The following is a 17,832-nucleotide window of genomic DNA, read 5'->3' as shown; positions in this document are numbered from 1 at the left end:
AACCAGGACAGCATAAGTAATTAGTGAATTGGATCCATCCTGGGGTGCTAATGATGGCTAAGTCTGCCCCCACGCCATTCTGAAAACGACAAGAGGCACATCCATCTCACGCAGATAAAAACCAAGGGGACACTGCTCACAGACACCATTTATTCCTTCTTTAGTGCACAATTTATCCTAGAAGGGAAAAAAAAAATCTAATTTTCCTCAAGTGATACCCAGAAGACCAAGTGACCAGGCTCCCACCAGAGTTCATTTTGATCACAATACTGCTCCTGTTTTTAATTAAGAAAGGCTAATTAAGAAAAACTCTACATTTATCTTCTTATCTACTTGTCAGCATAGACTCTCAGACATTACCTATATTTGTTTACAATTTGGTTACTAGCTTTCTATTAGTGAGCCCGTGATGATTCTTGGTTTATATCAAGGTCGCTACATTGTAAGGATTTTGATAGTGTTTTTAAGAGTTGAATAAGCACAAAGATAACTTTTAGTACAGTAGATCCTAGTTACACACCACACACACACACATATGTATGTAAAATACTAGTTACATGATGTGCCTTTATATGTTTTTGCTCGGTTAATTCAAGTGGAAGGCATGTGCGTACAGTCTGGCCTTCTCGCTCATTTTTCTTTTTACCCAGAGTGATGGCACTTTATCAGGATAATTTAGATAAATGTCTTTTCATGGAGTTCACTTATCCTTCCAGCAAACATGATCGACAAAGAGCCACGAAAGACGAATGACATTGCATTTTGATCAAACGTATACTCTGTCAACGCAGGAGAATCTCAAGGTGGCCATCTTCCTTTTTCTTCCTTTTTCTTCCTTTTTTTTTTCCCACCTAATTTGATCAACATTCCCAACAATGAAAACATCCACAAAATACAGTTTTTGTGGAGATGACCAGGGCTTCTAAGAATGAAAAGTGAAAACCTGAAGCAAATGGATCTCAACTCACAAGTCAGCAGTAATCCAACGTGCCAGCCTGACAATTCTTATGTAGATTGATCAGAAATAAATGTGACAGACTGTGTGTCTCCTTTCCCCAGCTTTGTCATGGCAAAAGGGCGCTACAGCCAAAAACAAGCTCTGCCTTTTTAGTCCATTTGAGTCCATCTCTTCTGCAGTGCTTGCTTGCCTTTCTTTGAACGTTTCATTTGGGGGCCAGCTGGAGTTATTACAGACAAGAAGATAAGCCAAAATAACTGGTTAGTAAGAAGCTTTCTTGAAACTAATTTTCCTCTCTACTTCATCTTCCAACCCAATCCTTTTGTTTTGTTTTTACGTGAGGTTTCTTTCCATGACCCTTAGTTTCATGATGACTGACTTCTCAGAAGGCAAGTTTGTGTCAGCACATGGAACACACGCATCAGTGTGTTATCATATCAAGGACTGATTCCCCTGAGACCTTTCTTAATATTTAATATTTCAGGAGGAAGTTGATCAGGCAAGCACTCGTTTTTCCGTCCCAATCTGTAATGATTGGGTAGCATCTAGACTTATGCAGGATGAAAGGGGACAGGATCTCACTGAGGAGAGTGAGGAGTTCGAGGAAAGGGTGAAATCTCGTTTCTTCCTGGCACGCACAAAGTTCTGATTTGGATTTTTCTAGATATGGACTTTCCTAAGTTTTAGTTTGTCTGAAATTTGACTTTCACTTTTCAATATTCATGATTCAAAAGTGTCCGTCTCCCTTGAGCAAAGAAAGTTCATGTTGATCTTATGAGTTTGCAGAGAAACAATCTCATGTATGTGTTGAATGTGTGTGTGAGAGATATTTATGAGTATTGCTTGAAACAGTTCTTTTCACTTATCAATATGGAGTTTTATTCTTAAAATGTTTTGTTATCTTAATTCATTTCTACCTATACCAAGGAATAATGTAGACTAATAAATAACTACAGGTTTTCCAACTATCACTTCTCATATAAACGTATAGTTTTAGAATTCAGTGTACCAGCACAATAAAATTTTTAAAATATGGTTTATAGTTATTTTGAAAGAACGAGTGACTTGTTAAAAATGTCATTTTTAAATATTAAATATAGCATTATATGCAAGAGGACTTGACCTGAGGAAAAAAAAATACATGCATCCCTTCTGACAAAAGTGGTACTTCTATAAGGTATTTCTGTAGATAACTCATATGTTCAAGTTATTTAAGAAAAACACCGTTAAAATGTTACAAGATATTGAAAGCAAATACCTACTCATATTTGACAGCAAAATGTGAAAGATCCTTGATGTTGCTGTCCAATTACCTAGGTCTGAGTTGTAGCCTCACCACCCATTAGCTGTGTCTTCTTCGGCACCTTCCATCACCTCTCTGTTACTCAATTTCTTCTGCAAAATGAGAACAATAATTTTACTCACCTCATTGGGCTTTTGTAGGATTAAATCAGTATAGTATCTAGCACATATTAAGCACACACACAAGTTGTATCTTATTAATAAAGGTAAGTTTTATTTTTCTCTGTGGATAAAAGATTTTACATTTCTACCAAAAACTCTAGGGCTCCTTTTGCTAAAGAGAGAAGAGCCATTTTACAGATAATATTCATAAAGTGCTGATGTCGGTGTTCCTAAAATGCATGAACCCTGTGATTAGCCTATGAGACTCCTGTCAGTGTAGACCAGGGTTGGTCAGCCCTGCATCCTCCCCAACCCTCTGCAATGCTCTGCTCATAACGTGCCTCCATTTAATGTCTATTCAAGGAAAGATGTGTTCCACACCGAGTCCCCTTCCCCTAGAATCAGAAAATATCTAATAAATGTGACATTTACTGCCATAAAATATGGTTTTTTAAAAAGTTCATCATTGAAATTAAAAAATGGGGCTTCCTTTACATAGTACCCATTGTGAACAAATTATCTGATTCTGTATTGTGGGTGTGCATTAAAGAAACAAATTGAAGGTTATCTTAATATTACCTTATTGTAGACAGAAATTAATGGCAAAATGGAGAGCAATATGTTAGATATAAATTTTGGTTTTTAAATGTTTAATTGTTTCTTCCTTCTTTTTTTTTTTTTTAAACTGGTAAATAGGGGACACTAAAAATGACTTCTGCCTTTCTTCATAGATCAATCTGCACAGTAACAACAATTTTTAGCATTTTGAAATTTTAAGGAGAAAATATTAAATAAGAATTTTAATGTATTTTGGCCTGATGGCTTTCTTATCAAAATTCACCATTTTTCAAGTTTGATATTCATTGTTGAAGAGATTTTGACTTGTGTAATTGTAATGAAGCAATGACTACATTACTGTTTGAACTTTCCTGGCCATAAATGGAGAGTCCCTTTACTTCCTGAGAAAATTGGGTCTTTAAATGGGATCCTAGCAGGTGGAATAGCCCCTCTGAAGGGTAGGGTTACATGTGCAACTTAGATGAAATCTATGAGGTATTCTTTCTATGAAAGAGATTGAGAGAATGGGGGAGAGAGAAAATGTGAGTGAATGATTAAATGAACTTCAGAAGCATTTTCATCTGGGAGACAAAGTGTGAAAGGAGGAATAATAAATGACTCCCTGCCTTTCTAGAAAACGGTTGGTATCCATTGTCTATTCTGGAAGCCATCTGATAGCCCATGCCATCCACCAATGGGCATAGAAAAGTTTACATAAAAGAAAAGGGGTCAACTCAGTAGAGAGAAGAGGCTTAGCCAAAACAAACTGAAATGCTTCATTTCACTAAGGTTTGATTAATAGGATATTAGACACCTAAGACCGCTGAGACAAGAGCTAACTAGCCTTTAGCAAACTGCACTGTGAATCATACTTCACACATCAAGATGTGAGGTAATGAGATTCTCAAAAAGTACTACATTTAGAAACAACCCCTTAAACTCGAACGCACAATTCCCAACTCCTGCCAGTTCCTGGCACACTTCCATGGGTGAAGTTGGAAAGGAAGCTCTGTGCTGTTTTTTTTTAGGGGTAGTTTTTGTTTGTTTGTTCCTGACCACTGATAGCATGAGCTAGCAGCTGGTGTGAGAATAAAGGAAAATATGTGTGTATTGGCAGCAGACAATTTATAACATGGCGTGATTATTCTCACAGAGTCTTAAACATCAGAGCTTATGGCTTCAAAAATAATAATTCACAAGGACAACTTTACAACTGCGCACTGAAGGATTTTTGCTGCTGTTGTGTGATGTAGGATTTTTTTTAAATCTAAGGGGATGGGCCCTTAAAGATTAGTGTGAATTTCTGACCAACATGGTTCATAATTGATCAATCTTGAACATTTAAAATTTTTCTTAAGGATTTTTCAGCCACCACAGGCCATTTTTAGCCAGGGAGTCGGCACTAGGTAAACCTACATCTCCACCTAGTGGTGTCAGGGAACAGCTAATTACTTTCTACTACAAGGAAACAGATTTAGTCACCCTTGGCAGGCAGCATGAAAGTCCTTGGTCGCTGCGTAGTTGAAGTACAATATTTAAAGATAACATTTTAATCTCAGAATATTCTTAAATCCTTTCCGTTGCCCTCCATATTTTCCTTCTCCTCAACCCTAAAAGCTGACATTATTAGATTGCAAAATAGCTGAAAAATATTCCTCCCACTCCATTTTTCATTCTTGCACTGTGCTCAAAGACTTTGACCAAAAACTCATTTGGGTAGCAACAGATCATCTTTGAGGATGCCCCCACCCACCTCTGCTTCTTATCCTTTGCCAGTTCACTTTTGGCAGGTGTCCCCACAGCAAGAGAAACGAAACCGAAGGTTCCGTATAGATGTCTCAAGGCTCATTTTCAGTCGGCTAGAAAAACTACTTATAATGCTCCTGCAACCCACAAGTTAGGGATGGGGCCACCTCTGCGCTCCACATCCCAGGTCGTCCCAAACAGAGAAGGCATATCAAGACTCATTCTCACGCAGCAGAGATTCTTAGCTCTTGGTGCCTGGCTTTGACATTAAGCCCTGACCCCTGTGCTAAAAAAGAACCGGTTAAGCCACACTCATATATCTAAAGCTTATATGATTTGAATAATCAATAAACAATTAAGACTGTTTTGCTCCTTTAATACCAAAAGGACATTTGAATTTGGTCACAGTTAAAAGGAAATAGTTTGTTTTGCTTTTAATTTGATTTGCAAGATTACAGAGCATCTGTTCCTCAGAGATGTCATTTCAGCCAATTATATAGATTGTCTTCTAGTCGCTTTCTCGCCACTGGATTCATCACTGGTATCATCCACACTGTAGTGAAATGGAGGAGCCAGGCTTTTTGGCTGGAATATGTCTGGAAAAATTAAAGCTAACTAAGAGAGTCATTGCTTGCTAATCCCTGTAATTAAGCACTACTCGTAGGAGGGTATATTACACTGATGGAGGCTGTTGCCACTGTATTGGTCCTAAAAATGTTTAATAACCCTACTCTGTAATGTTGAATTTTTCACACCTGTTAATTAACGCCCACTAACTTATATAGAAGGCAGAAAAAAAGTATAAATTGTCAGTTTGCTTCTACTCTAGCCTATCTTTTCTCTAAACCTAGTGTTCTGGAATGTGGTTCCTTAAATTGCAGGAAAGCTCCATGTGTTAAAAAGTGGAGAGGGAAAGGCTAGAACAAGGGGATTCTTAGACCATTTTAAATTTTCTCCATTTTTAGGGCAAAAGGTCCACAATTCTTTAGCTCAGACGTTGAAATTCATCTGCTGTCATCATCTGCATTGCCATTAACACAGATCAATAACACAGTGACTTTTTCTTATAACGCAGTGACTTTTTCTCATAACTCTCCACCTGTTTCTCAAAATACAGCACTGACCGTAGGTGGGAGAAATTTTGCTTGGTTTGACTGCTAACGAATTCTCAATATTATGTTCTTTAAGTAAAAAAGAACTGTAGTTTACCATCTCTGGGCCTGATTTTTATAAAATTACGTTGAAATAATCAACACAACCTCACTCCTTGAGCATCCTTTGACTTTTTCCAGGCTCAGACATTAGCGATAGTCACCTGAACATGAAGCATTCCCACTGAGGACACTTCGACCTTCCACAAAAGGACCAGTTCAGAATGAGGCACCAAAGAATCACATAGATTGTCAAGACTCGGTTACACTAAAAGAGACTGGTTTTAGGTAGAGTGGGTGAGAAAAAGTCTTTTCTGTGTATGGGGGGTTACAGCTGACCATAGGCTCCTTGGAGTCCAGCAGATCCTCTGAAGCACAGACAATGCACAAAAGTCAGTCTCTCCTAGCTAAGCCTGTGAGTGTGATGCCCTCCACTGAATGAGCCAGGATTATCTAGTGAGGTGGGACCGTAGCTGAGTTTCCATTAGGGAAATATACATGTACACACACCCAGGCACACACACATGCACGCTGCCTTTTCAGTTCATCAGTCAAACATTCAATGATGCCGGGAGCGGTGGCTCACGCCTGTAATCCCAGCACTTTGGGAGGCCGAGGCGGGCGGATCACAAGGTCAGGAGATCGAGACCACGGTGAAACCCCGTCTCTACTAAAAATACAAAAAATTAGCCGGGCGCGGTTGTGGGCGCCTGTAGTCCCAGCTACTCGGGAGGCTGAGGCAGGAGAATGGCGGGAACCCGGGAGGCGGAGCTTGCAGTGAGCCGAGATCGCGCCACTGCACTCCAGCCTGGGCGACAGAGCGAGACTCCGTCTCAAAAAAAAAAAAAAAAAAAAAACATTCAATGACTCCCCAAGTTAACCCAATTGTGAACCTTGTATTTTAAAATCGTTAAGTACTTAAGTAAGAGTTGTAAATGTCACTCCACGGGTGATTTATGAGCTTGGATGTGTGGGGTTGCTTTTGGCATCTTACTACCACCTGCCTCTCTCCCCACACCTACTGATCTAAGGGCAGAGGATGTGAAAGTTTCCCTGCTGTCAAATCAGCCCATCTACTAACACTGTTACTAACAAGGAAAATATGTGGGGTATTGCTAATAATTTTTTAAACTCCAGAGTTAGGTCCATGGTAAAAAGTCTTTCCGATCTATTAATAACTGACTATTCTGGCCCCTGAGATAATGGTTACACTGCGTCTTCTGCTGTCACAAGGTGTCACTGTTAGTCAGGGACCTAGTGTAGCCTGGTGGGCACTTGTGCATTATGGGGTAGACGCCTGCCATGGCCCCCATCCCTGCCGGTTCTGTGGCAATGCCTCACACTGGGCTCCAAGGGCGGAACTCTGTTGGTACCCACTGGATGCTCAGCTCCCCCAAGCCCAAGGCTGTCATGAGTCACGAGCAAAAGGGCTTCCAAGCTCAGGGCCCCTACTGAGGAGGTCTTGGGTTCATGTTATCAGCACTGAACTTTCTCAACGCATTTCAGGGAACATAAATTTCCCACTTTGAACTACACTCACCAGGGGGATGGATCCCTTCTCTGCAGAACCGCCATATATCAAGGGCTCTTACAAAAAGTTCAGGCTTCAGTGAGCCAAAAAGGTTCTACCCTCCCCTAAGACAGGGAATCCAATCTTCTTCATTTATAGAACAAAAAAGAGATTATTCCCCTATACAAAAAAGAAAATCTGCTCTCTGACTGGCATGAGTTTTTAAAATTCTATACCTCTTATTTTCTGTGTCAAGTATATAAAATGCTCCAGTTCTTTTTTTTTTTTTTTTTTTTTTTTTTTGAGACAGAGTCTCTCTCTGTTGCCCAGGCTGGAGTGTGGTGACACCACACGATCTCAGCTCACTGCAAGCTCCACCTCCCAGGTTCACACCTTTCTCCTGCCTCAGCCTCCCAAGTAGCTGGACCATAGGCGCCTGCCACCACGCCCGGCTAATTGTTTTGTACTTTTTAGTAGAGACAGGGTTTCACCGTGTTGGCCAGGAGAGTCATAGTCTCCATCTCCTGACCTTGTGATCCGCCTACCTTGGCCTCCCAAAGTGTTGGAATTACAGGCGTGAGCCACCGCGCCCGGCCAAATGCTCCAGTTCTTTAATAGATTATATTCTTCTTTGTTAATAGTCACTGAAACTTCATTCTCTGACTCCTAAGCAATAGCTTGGTGAAACTTATTTTGTAATGAACATAAGAGCCAAACAGCAAGGCTCAGCCTGTCACATCACCCACAGGCGGGCATTCAGCAGGAGCTGGGTGGCTTTTCTATTCCAGCAGGGGAAAATTCTCGTCTAGAAAGAAGCTGCCAGTCACGGAAGTCCAAAACTGGAGGAGAGGGATTCCAACAAAACCCTACACTAAGGAGCAACTCTTGTGTGGGTGGAAGGACCCACCATACACTTGGTCGTTGTTTTCCCCTATCATTTGCTTCCCCCTTTTTTTTTTTTTTTTTTTTTTTTGAGATGGAGTCTTGCTCTGTCACTCAGGCTGGAGTACAGTGGCATGATCTTGGCTCACTGCAAACTCCACCCCACCTGGCTTCTAGGGATTCTGCTGCCTCAGCTTCCAGAACAGCCGGGATTACAGGCACACGACACCATGCATGGCTAATTTTTGTATTTTTAATAGAGATGGGGTTTTGCGGTGTTGGTCAGGCTGGTTTCGAACTCCTGACCTCAGGCGATCCACCTGCCTCAGTGCTTTGCTTTTGTTTGTTTGTTTGTTATGTTGCTCCTTTTTTTGTGTAAGGAAATTTAGTACCTCAGTGAAGGAACGTAAAATGGAAACCAAAAGAATTCAGTAACTCACTGACATCTTTTAAAATACAAAAATAACTCCAGAGGTGCAACAGGGTTCCCACATCACAGCAAGAAAACCAAACCAGAAGCGCCACAAAATATAATAAAAGAACAAATTAAGGACTTCATGGAAATCAAAGGGAAGAGACTGAATCTATTTCCAGTGCTAAGGCATTCCTGGGAGCAGGCAAGACACTGCAAAAAAAAAAAAAAAAAAAAAGAAAAAAATCAAAAGTATACAAAAAATTGTCCAATTCACAAAGTCAGAGATTTGCTCCTGAAATCCCATGTTGATTTGAGCACGTCAGGGCGAGAGGTGGGGAGTCTAGTGTTTTCTAATGTCAAATGTCTTTCTTGTGAGGATAGGCTCTGAAGAGACTGAATTTTCCATTTGCTATACATGGAGCTGCTAGAGCTCAGTGGAGTGGTTTAGAAAATTTAAACTGGATAGTCACTTTTTTCTCTTCATTCTTTAAGTAGTCCTTCAGTCCCCTACAGAAAGCTGTAATATGTTTGGAAATACTGGATGGGTAGAATGGGAGAGAAGTCCAAATTTTGTGATCCCTATCTAAGGCAAACTGTATGAGCAAACACTTAGCTGACAGCTCTGGCCACTTTCTCCAAGTCCCTCAGAGAAATGCGAGAGGCCAGGAGTACTTCATAAGTAGTTTTCTAGTGATCATCTTGAAATCCCAGTACTTAAATGATGATGGATATTACTAAGCCTTGGGAAATACCATTACCAGTCCCAAATTGAATCACAAAGTCTTGAAGTATGACATGGGAAGAACCCAACACACACCTCAATATTGGACTAAATGTTGTAGTTTTCTGCTTATGGTTGTTCTAGAAAAACAAACTACCGTGTGAGGAGTTTGAAGCAGTGGTAGCCTCTCAACCTTAATGCCTTAATACCTTGTGATTGTTTATAACAAGTATCAAGGCATATGCTATTTATTTTTCTATCTCCTGGTCTATATTTTGATTGGTTAAGAGCAACAATTACTGCTTTTCTTGGTATCTCTAATGGTTACTGCAATGTGGGTCTTGGTAGATGCCCAGTAAGTAAATGTTGAGTTAATTTTTCTTAAAAATAAGATACAACAAGAGTGGATCTTTTTAACTCTTGAAATGTGCTGATTTACTCTGTCATTTATTATATGAGAGAGAGAGAGGGAGACAGAAAGAGAGAGAGAGAGTTGAATATTTTAAGTCTCTTTGTTGCTCTTCTAAAAATTGAACAGGATAGTTTAAATGGAGCATGGACTAAAGAGAGATTAGAATGAATAAATTCTCAAAATCTAAGAATTATTCCATCACTTCTCACATACACTTATTTCAATAAGACTAACATTATTTGAATCAATAGTACCGGAATTACTGAAATCTGATAGCTTAAAATAATGTTAAGGTTCATGCTAAAACTTCTTCATGACAATAACTCGGCAAATATTATCAACCTAAACCATCATTTTAAGCACTTCCAAATATTAACATATCCATATGTCCTCATGAAAGCAGAATATCCCAGAGTATGCTAACTCACTGATGAGTCATCTGAAAGAGCATTCATATAGATACTTTTGTTTCTGTCCTCTCTCAAATTGAAAATCATAATAAAACTATAATGGCTTTGAAGGTGCATTTTTATTCTTTTTCTGCTTTTTTTAAATATTATTTTCAGATTTCCCTCTTCACTCTCCAAGGCCCCAAACTTCTCCTATGAATTTTTCTCCAGCACATTTGTAAATAAAAAGTTACAGAGAGTAAGGCTCAGTCATGGCATGTCTTTTCGCCATTTTCTTCCTTACAGACTTCTGCCTTTTACCCCCAAATTTTCGGATCAAAATGAAGAAATGTAAGCTGCAATACTCTACAAGAATCCTTTCTGTCTTCACCTCATAGGTTTGACAAATATTTCAGAGTTTGTGGGAAGGGGGAGAAACAGGGCACCTTGGGGGGTAGGCACATTGGGAAAGGTGGGCTAAGCACTAAAGGCATGGGGTGCAGTGGTTAAGATCACTTTTCAGCATCACTGCAGCTCATCTAGACTCCTTGTCTTTAGAGTGGAAACAAACATTGTATTTGCTATCCAAGTGCTGTGAATTAAATGAAATGATGCATATGGAGCACCTAGTTTAGCCTCACAGAGCTGGCAATGCTGAACAAGAAGACAATCGGTTCTGTGGTCCTGGATGACTTTGGATACCTTCAGTTGCCACATACTTTTAGATATCCTCCTCTTTCCTCTCAATCTCATTCTTATTCTCTCCCTCCCCTCCTCTCCCTTCCTAACCCCTCCCTTCCCCCAGCCCCTGTCTCCCTCTCTCTTTTCTTATGCCATTTCTTTCCAATCTTTGTTGTTTCTCTCCTATATTTCAACTTCTAATTCAGGATGTTAAGTAGCAGGTATGTTCAACTTAAAAGGAATGTTGCCATGTTTGTTCAATGAGTTGAACCTACACCTAACATTTTATCTGTCTAAACCTCTAAATACGAGCAGACAGAGCCCCAAGAAACATTTCATCATACAAGACCAAGTTGTGATGACTGTGCCTCTGGTACTCCTCACATTGACCCTGCAAGGTCAGCGTCATTCCAAAAGGAGGAAACTGAATGAGCAAAATCAAGGCTCATACAGACTCACCAATGTAACCCAAGACAGAACGGAGCATAAAATTAGGTCTGTTTGACTCCAAGATCACATTTTCCCATTAAGTCTTTGAGAGATAAAATTCACATCTCAAAATAAATGGTCTAAGTGACCTTCTAGACACCTGAGTAGAGATTTCTTTTCCTAAATCTAGCCACATTCCAGTGTTGTAGCATGGATTTGACATCCTGACTTTAATAGTGTGGAACAATCTTTTCACCCTATATTCACAAGCTGTAACCGGAACAACTAAGTGGGGCTGCCTACAAAGTGTTCTTAACCCTGGTAGACTCTTACGTCTGCTTGCATCCATATCCCATACTCAAAAGTACCAGGACCCAGCAGAGAATGCTAGGATCCAGTTTGCATGGCTGTTTTTCCACTGTGCCTTTCCTGAACTGCTTTTTCTCTTAGGTCAGCCAATCTCTGCTACAATCTTCTCCTCCAGTCACTCTTCTTTCATAAATTTCATTCTTCAAGTCATAATACTATAATACTTTTCTTCCTTAATTATGTCTTGGAAACACAATGCTGAGGCTTGCTACATGTTGAGACTGTAATTCATTAGCACAGAATGATTGTGGGAACATGTCCTCACTTCTCATCAGCAATTGGAATGTGGATCCTCTCGCTGTTTAGCTTTCCACAATCTTTATGAAACAAAATGCAATATTCGTTTCTAAGGCTTTCCTGAGCAACTGTCTTTTAATGGGAAAACTTTAACAAAAAAGTATGTATCGCATGCCAAATAGCTAACCTCACTCTCATAAATATTTATATTTTAGCAGAGTTGAAACATCATTTGTAAGATGGATGTGCTTCTTTGGCATTCCAACAAGAAAATGTCTTGGGAGCTGAGCCCGTTTTTACAGCTAATGGGCCCAAAACCCTTGGTCATGTACTAGGGATTGGGTGGGGCAGGGGTGGGGGGGTGGCAAAGAAAATCACTGTGTTCCAGAAAGAGGTCATCTCAGAAGAACTTCTCCAATATCATCTTTTCACTAAAGTCAAGATGAAACAGGAGAATAAATGTTTGGGAATGTGGTTTGGAAGGATCTCACGCTGCTGTTTTGAAGTGGTGTGTCCCTCAGAGAGGTTGGTTAGCATGGTGTAGTGACTGGCTCTCAGCGTGTGGTCCTCATGCCAGAAGCAGCATCTGCTGGGAACTTGTTAGAAGTGCAGATTCTCAGGCTCTTCAACAGACCTGCAGAGTCAGAAGCTCCAGTGGGGGGAGAAAAGAGTGTTCTGTGTTCTAACAAGCCTTCCAAGTGGCTCTGAGGCACACTAGATTTTGAGAAACATAGTGACTTATAGCCCTGGTATTAGAAAACCCTGCGTTTAAATCTTTCCCCTTTATCCCTCCTCAACCCCCATACTACCCAGCTGGCCCTTGGTGAGTGATATAATCATCTCATTCTCTTTATCTATGAAGAAAAGGATAATAGTACTTATTTCATAGATTTGTTGTAAGAATGCATTGAGAAAAAGATATATAAATTGTTTGCTCCAGTGCATAAAATAAGCAAACAGTGCAGTACATTTATGCATTATTATAAATAATAGATACAGTTTAATTAAATAATCTACATATAGACTGTAAATGCATGAGGAGAAAAGGTACATTTTTAAACAATGCATTTATAAAAGTCAAGACAACCTTGATTAAATTTGGATGATTAAAAGTAATTGTATGTGAAAATCATTTTTTTTCTCTCCTGTCAAAGAAAGATGAACTTTTTGAGGATGTGTCACATGCCAGGGGCACCTTTGGAGCATTACTGTAAATTCCCTGGGCCCCTCCTTCTGCTCTGTCTGCTGTAGCAGAGACTACTTCTGAGCAAATGTTTGTCAATTCTGCCAGGGGCAATGCTCAGCACCCAGACCTTGCACCAGGGCTACCCCTCTACCTCTTGTTTTCTGCTCTATGGTTTCTCTGACTTTATGGCCACAGAAGGCCTGAGAAGCTACTCAACATTCACCATTGTACAATTGGAAGTGCAGGAGAATTCATGACCCTGAAGCTACTAGAAATGGATGGGAGACAGGAGTCAGCAGGTTTCTCTTTTCATCCACTAGATGGACGGTTCTCACACACATTTCAAAACCCCTTTGGGGAGATCTAGTGCCAACTCAGTGAGACAACTTTGGATTTGTTTTCTTTGCCTCCGTGCTACAATCCCCACCCATCTTGCCCTCTACTCTTGCTCCCTGGGCCCACTTCCAAAGTAAGCCACCAGCATCCGAAAGCTAGTCTCAGCCCCTGTTAGAGGACCTAGGCTAAGTCAGCCAACTTCAGACAAAAGGAATAATAACATAAAAGTTGATTTTTTCAAAAATGTTCCTCAATAATTCTGGATGTAGACCCAAGATCCTTAAGCTGAGATCAATGCATGCATTTCATATGGTTCCATAAAGCAACTGAAAATTTATCCAAATTTTGTGTATGTACATTTTTCTATATAATATCTTCAGTAGCATTCAATGGGCTCTATGATTAAATAAAATTAAATTTACTGTTCCTGTAGGTGACTGGACAAATTATAGTACATTTGAAGGACTCTAGAATATTTTGGAAGATTCATATTTCAAAATATTAAAGAGTATTTAAAATGGATGGAATGTCAATGAGGTCTTGTTTTCTGTTTGACTCTTTTGCTGTGAGGATGAGACCACTCATTCTGTTACTTTTATGTCCAAATCTCAAGGTTTTGTTTAGGCCAACACAGCTCTAGGTCTCAGATTTAGCCTCTGCCCATCTCCAACCTTATGTTCTTTCATCCTTGTTGATTTTGTATTAGTTTGCTATTAATGCTCGTGTTAGTCCATTTTCATGTTGCTTACAAAGACATATTCAAGACTGGGCAATTTACAAAAGAAAGAGGTTTAATTGGACTTACAGTTCCATGTGGCTGGGGAAGCCTCAAAATCATGGTGGAAGGCAAGGAGAAGCAAGTCACATCTTACATGGATGGCAGCAGGCAAAGAGAGAGCTTGTACAGGGGAACTCCTCTTTTTAAAACCATCAGATCTCATGAGACTTATTCACTATCATGAGAACAGCATGGGAAAGAGTTGCCTCTGTGATTTAATTACCTCCCACCGGGTTCCTTCCACAACACATGGGAATTGAAGATGAGATTTTGGTGGAGACACAGAAAAACCGTATCAATGCTGTAACAAATTACTGCAAAGGTATGGCTTAAAACAGTACAAGTTAGTTCTCATACAGTTCTAGAGGGTAAAAGTCTGAAATGTGTCTCCCTGGGCTAACATCAAGGTGATAGTTGGGTTGCATTCCTCCGAAGGCTCTGAGGAAGGAATTTTGTAAATTGCCCAGTCTCGAATATGTCTTTGTAAGCAGCTTGAAAATGGACTAATACAGTGAGGCCTTTTCTGGTCCTCACTGTAGCCTCTTGCTTGTGTCATCACTATTTACATTGACTCCTACTTCCCTCTTACAAGGACCCATGTGATTACATCGGGCCCATCTGGAAAACCAGGAAAATCTCACCATCTCAAGATCCTTAACTTAATCACATCTGCAAAGTCCCTTTTGCCATGTGGACCTTGCATATTCACGGATTTTGGAGATTAGGACGTGGCTATCTTTGCAGAGCCATTATTCGGCTACCACGATGTTCTTTGACCACGCCAAAAGCACTCCACCACAGGAGATCTGAACGTGCTGTTCTCTCTCCCTGGCCTGTTCTCCCTCTTGTTACTTGCGTGGCCAACACCCTCTCTTCATTCAAGTGTCTGCTCAAATCTGACTTCCTCAGAGAACACCCACACCCCCACCATGATGTCCCCTATCTGTGATACTCCCCGTCACTCACTATGCCCTTTCTCAGCTTTAGTTTTACTTAAAACAATTACATTAAGAAAGTAGATGTTACATACACATTTGTTGTTTTTTAAGAAGCCTGTGGTCTGGTAGGACAGACAGAAAAGTAATCCAAAAAGGCAATGCAATATGCAATAAGGTAAAAAAGAATAAAGAGTGTTCTAGCTAAGGAAGGTCTGAGGAGGAAAACACTCACCAATTCTAGGGAAGGTAAGAAAGGTTTTACAAGATTTTCTGTGAAAATAACATGACCTGTTTGAATGGGGCAGAAGGGGTAAATCAGTGCCCTGAGTTGTGGTAGTGCCTCTGAGCACGGCTGGAATGTTAACGTAGACCAGCTTCCCACGTGCTCACAGCAGCAACTGTAATAGTGAAGGCCATGGCAACTTATTAAGGGTTGAGTCGTATACTGTGTTTGTCTCCTGCTCCCAATAATTCCTGATCTAGAATGTTGGCTTCAGAAGGGATGGGTTCCCTCCTCTGCATTTCCCCAACAACATTTCTTTTCAACGTATCCAGATGCATCATTTAGCCTTACAGAGCTGCACTTACAAACGCAGAAGCTGCTTTAAACTCAGGAAATACCAGAGATGGAGAGACACTTCTCTAAGGAGGCCTGTTTATGGAACAGTCAGCAGCGACCAAGGAAAGTCCTTCTGGAGCTGCACTGGAGACCTGAGGTTTACCCCAAATATAGCCACTAGCAAGCCCGTCTAACAGTTCCTAGTTAGCAGCTCTGTGTCTGCAAGTGCGGATCTTCACAATCCTACCTCTGACTATTGCGCCACTAAGAGAGAGAAAGCACTGGAGAAAAGGCAAACTATGCTGAGATCTGCACCAGAAAAAAATAAAAGTTCATGGCAGCAAGTTCAGATAATGGAAACAAGGCACACTGCAGAAGTGCGTATCACTGGAATCTGATTAGCAGAGTTTGAGCACTGGCTCCACCATTAACAAGCAGTTCACTACCTCATCTGAGACTCAGTTGCCTCATCTATGAAATGTGGATAATGATACCATTTGCTTTAAGTAGCTTGAGGATAAAATGAGATCACCTGCATGAAGCACAAAGTAGCTGGCATGTACTATGTATTTAATAAGCTTTAGCTATTTCTATCATTTGTTTTTTTATCATAAATATTCAGACACTAATCTTGGCACTGCCATTTGCTCTTTGATATGGAGGTAGTCATATAGACCCTCTCTGCTCTGGTATTTTTCTTTTTAATTTCACAGATGAAGGTAAATTGCACTGCAGACTGCCTTGTCTTTGTTGAAAATGGGGAGGTGAGGGTACCTTCCCAACAGTAAAGTCTTTTGATCTTACCTCCCTAGAGGATCCCGAAGTCACTGCCTGGGCAAGGATGGAGGCAACCATGTGATGATTCCTCATGTCCTGTAGGACCAATGACTACTTCACAAAGTCTAGTTTTCTCAAATATTCTTTCCAAGACAGGAACGTGATGCTTGCTCAAGAAAGTGTGTTTGGTAACTTTTAAAATACACAATTCGCTTTTCATCAGAACCGAGGCATTTTTACGCCAGGTGCTGCTTATCTTCTGGAGTATTTGTGTTTTGAAAGGTAAGGCTTTGGATGAGAAGAAAAGCATTTGGAGCCAGATGCTATCTTTGAAAGTCAATTCCAGGTGCTACTGCAATATTGTACCTGTCCAAAGCCACAAGTCTGCCCTTTTGGACAGACTTTGGGAAATGCATTTCCCTATGAAAGGAGTTAACTGGTATTAGTAGTAATTAGGATTTTAGTAACAGAATTCTATATATTCCTCCCCCTTTATAGTTTCTTGACTAAAGGGGAAAATGACAATGCCTTATATTTAAAATTACAAGAAAGGAGTCAGATCACTCTATCCATCAGATTTTAAACAGGGGCCTGGTGAAGTAAGAGGATAGCTCTGATAAATCAAACTCATTAGCTTTCAAACTTGGCCTTCATAAACCATAGAAAGCAAAATACAGCAGGGGGCAGAGGGAGGTGAATTATCACAAATAGGTCATTCCATTCTACCTTTGAAACTGAAACACATCTCTTCATTTCAGGTCAATTTATTCGTGAAAGGAGAGAATCTTGGTATCTTCCCACGTTGTCTTCATTTTTCAGGACAGCTATCATATACCCACAGAACCCCACCTGCATAGTCACAGCAAAAAAAGCAATCGTCCCCACTCTGTGCTCCTCCCAACAACTTGATTTTACTCTCTCTTATGCGGAAGGTGGTACCTGCAATGTTTTATTTAATGATGTCATCCCTTTGATTTTGTTTCAGCAATTAATTCAAATGTGTACTCTGCGGAGCTGTCATTTGACACGGGGAGCTGCTGATGCTTCTTTTTGTACCTATACCAAATGGCTTTCCAAATAATTTCAGTTCCTTTAAAATTAATGGAAGATTCTACCTAAACAAATAATCACTTTTCTAAAGTTTCCCCACTGATTTATAAGATGCCTTCTTGCTATGACAAGTACTATTCCTTAACCCTCCAAGATAAAATGCGGCTGTGGTGGTCTTTTTATTGTTATCCATTATTTATACAGGGCATGGGTGTAGGTGCAGCTTTGTAGGGGGTGTGTCCATGCAACAGACAGAACAAAGCAAGAATTTTCCTTTGGGGGTTTACAATATAAATGCACACAAGGACACATGAGACAATGAACAGCGATAAAACACAATGCAATG

General features: G+C 40.3%; 1 long non-coding RNA gene across 2 annotated transcripts in view; it reads right to left on the bottom strand.

The window, feature by feature from the left end:
• LOC126933963 (uncharacterized) overlaps positions 1-17,832 on the bottom strand; it is a 325,171-nt gene that overhangs the window by 56,502 nt on the left and 250,837 nt on the right. For both annotated transcript variants that reach the window (XR_007718794.1, XR_007718795.1), the window contains one exon: positions 2,221-2,353. This is a non-coding gene — a long non-coding RNA (uncharacterized LOC126933963). The remainder of the gene's footprint in view (positions 1-2,220; positions 2,354-17,832) is intronic.

This window comes from Macaca thibetana, chromosome 13, assembly GCF_024542745.1.
Source record: "Macaca thibetana thibetana isolate TM-01 chromosome 13, ASM2454274v1, whole genome shotgun sequence".
NCBI classification, from domain to species: domain Eukaryota; kingdom Metazoa; phylum Chordata; class Mammalia; order Primates; family Cercopithecidae; genus Macaca; species Macaca thibetana.
The sequence above is the reverse complement of the archived record's forward strand: the minus strand, read 5'-3'. Positions and strand labels throughout refer to the sequence as shown.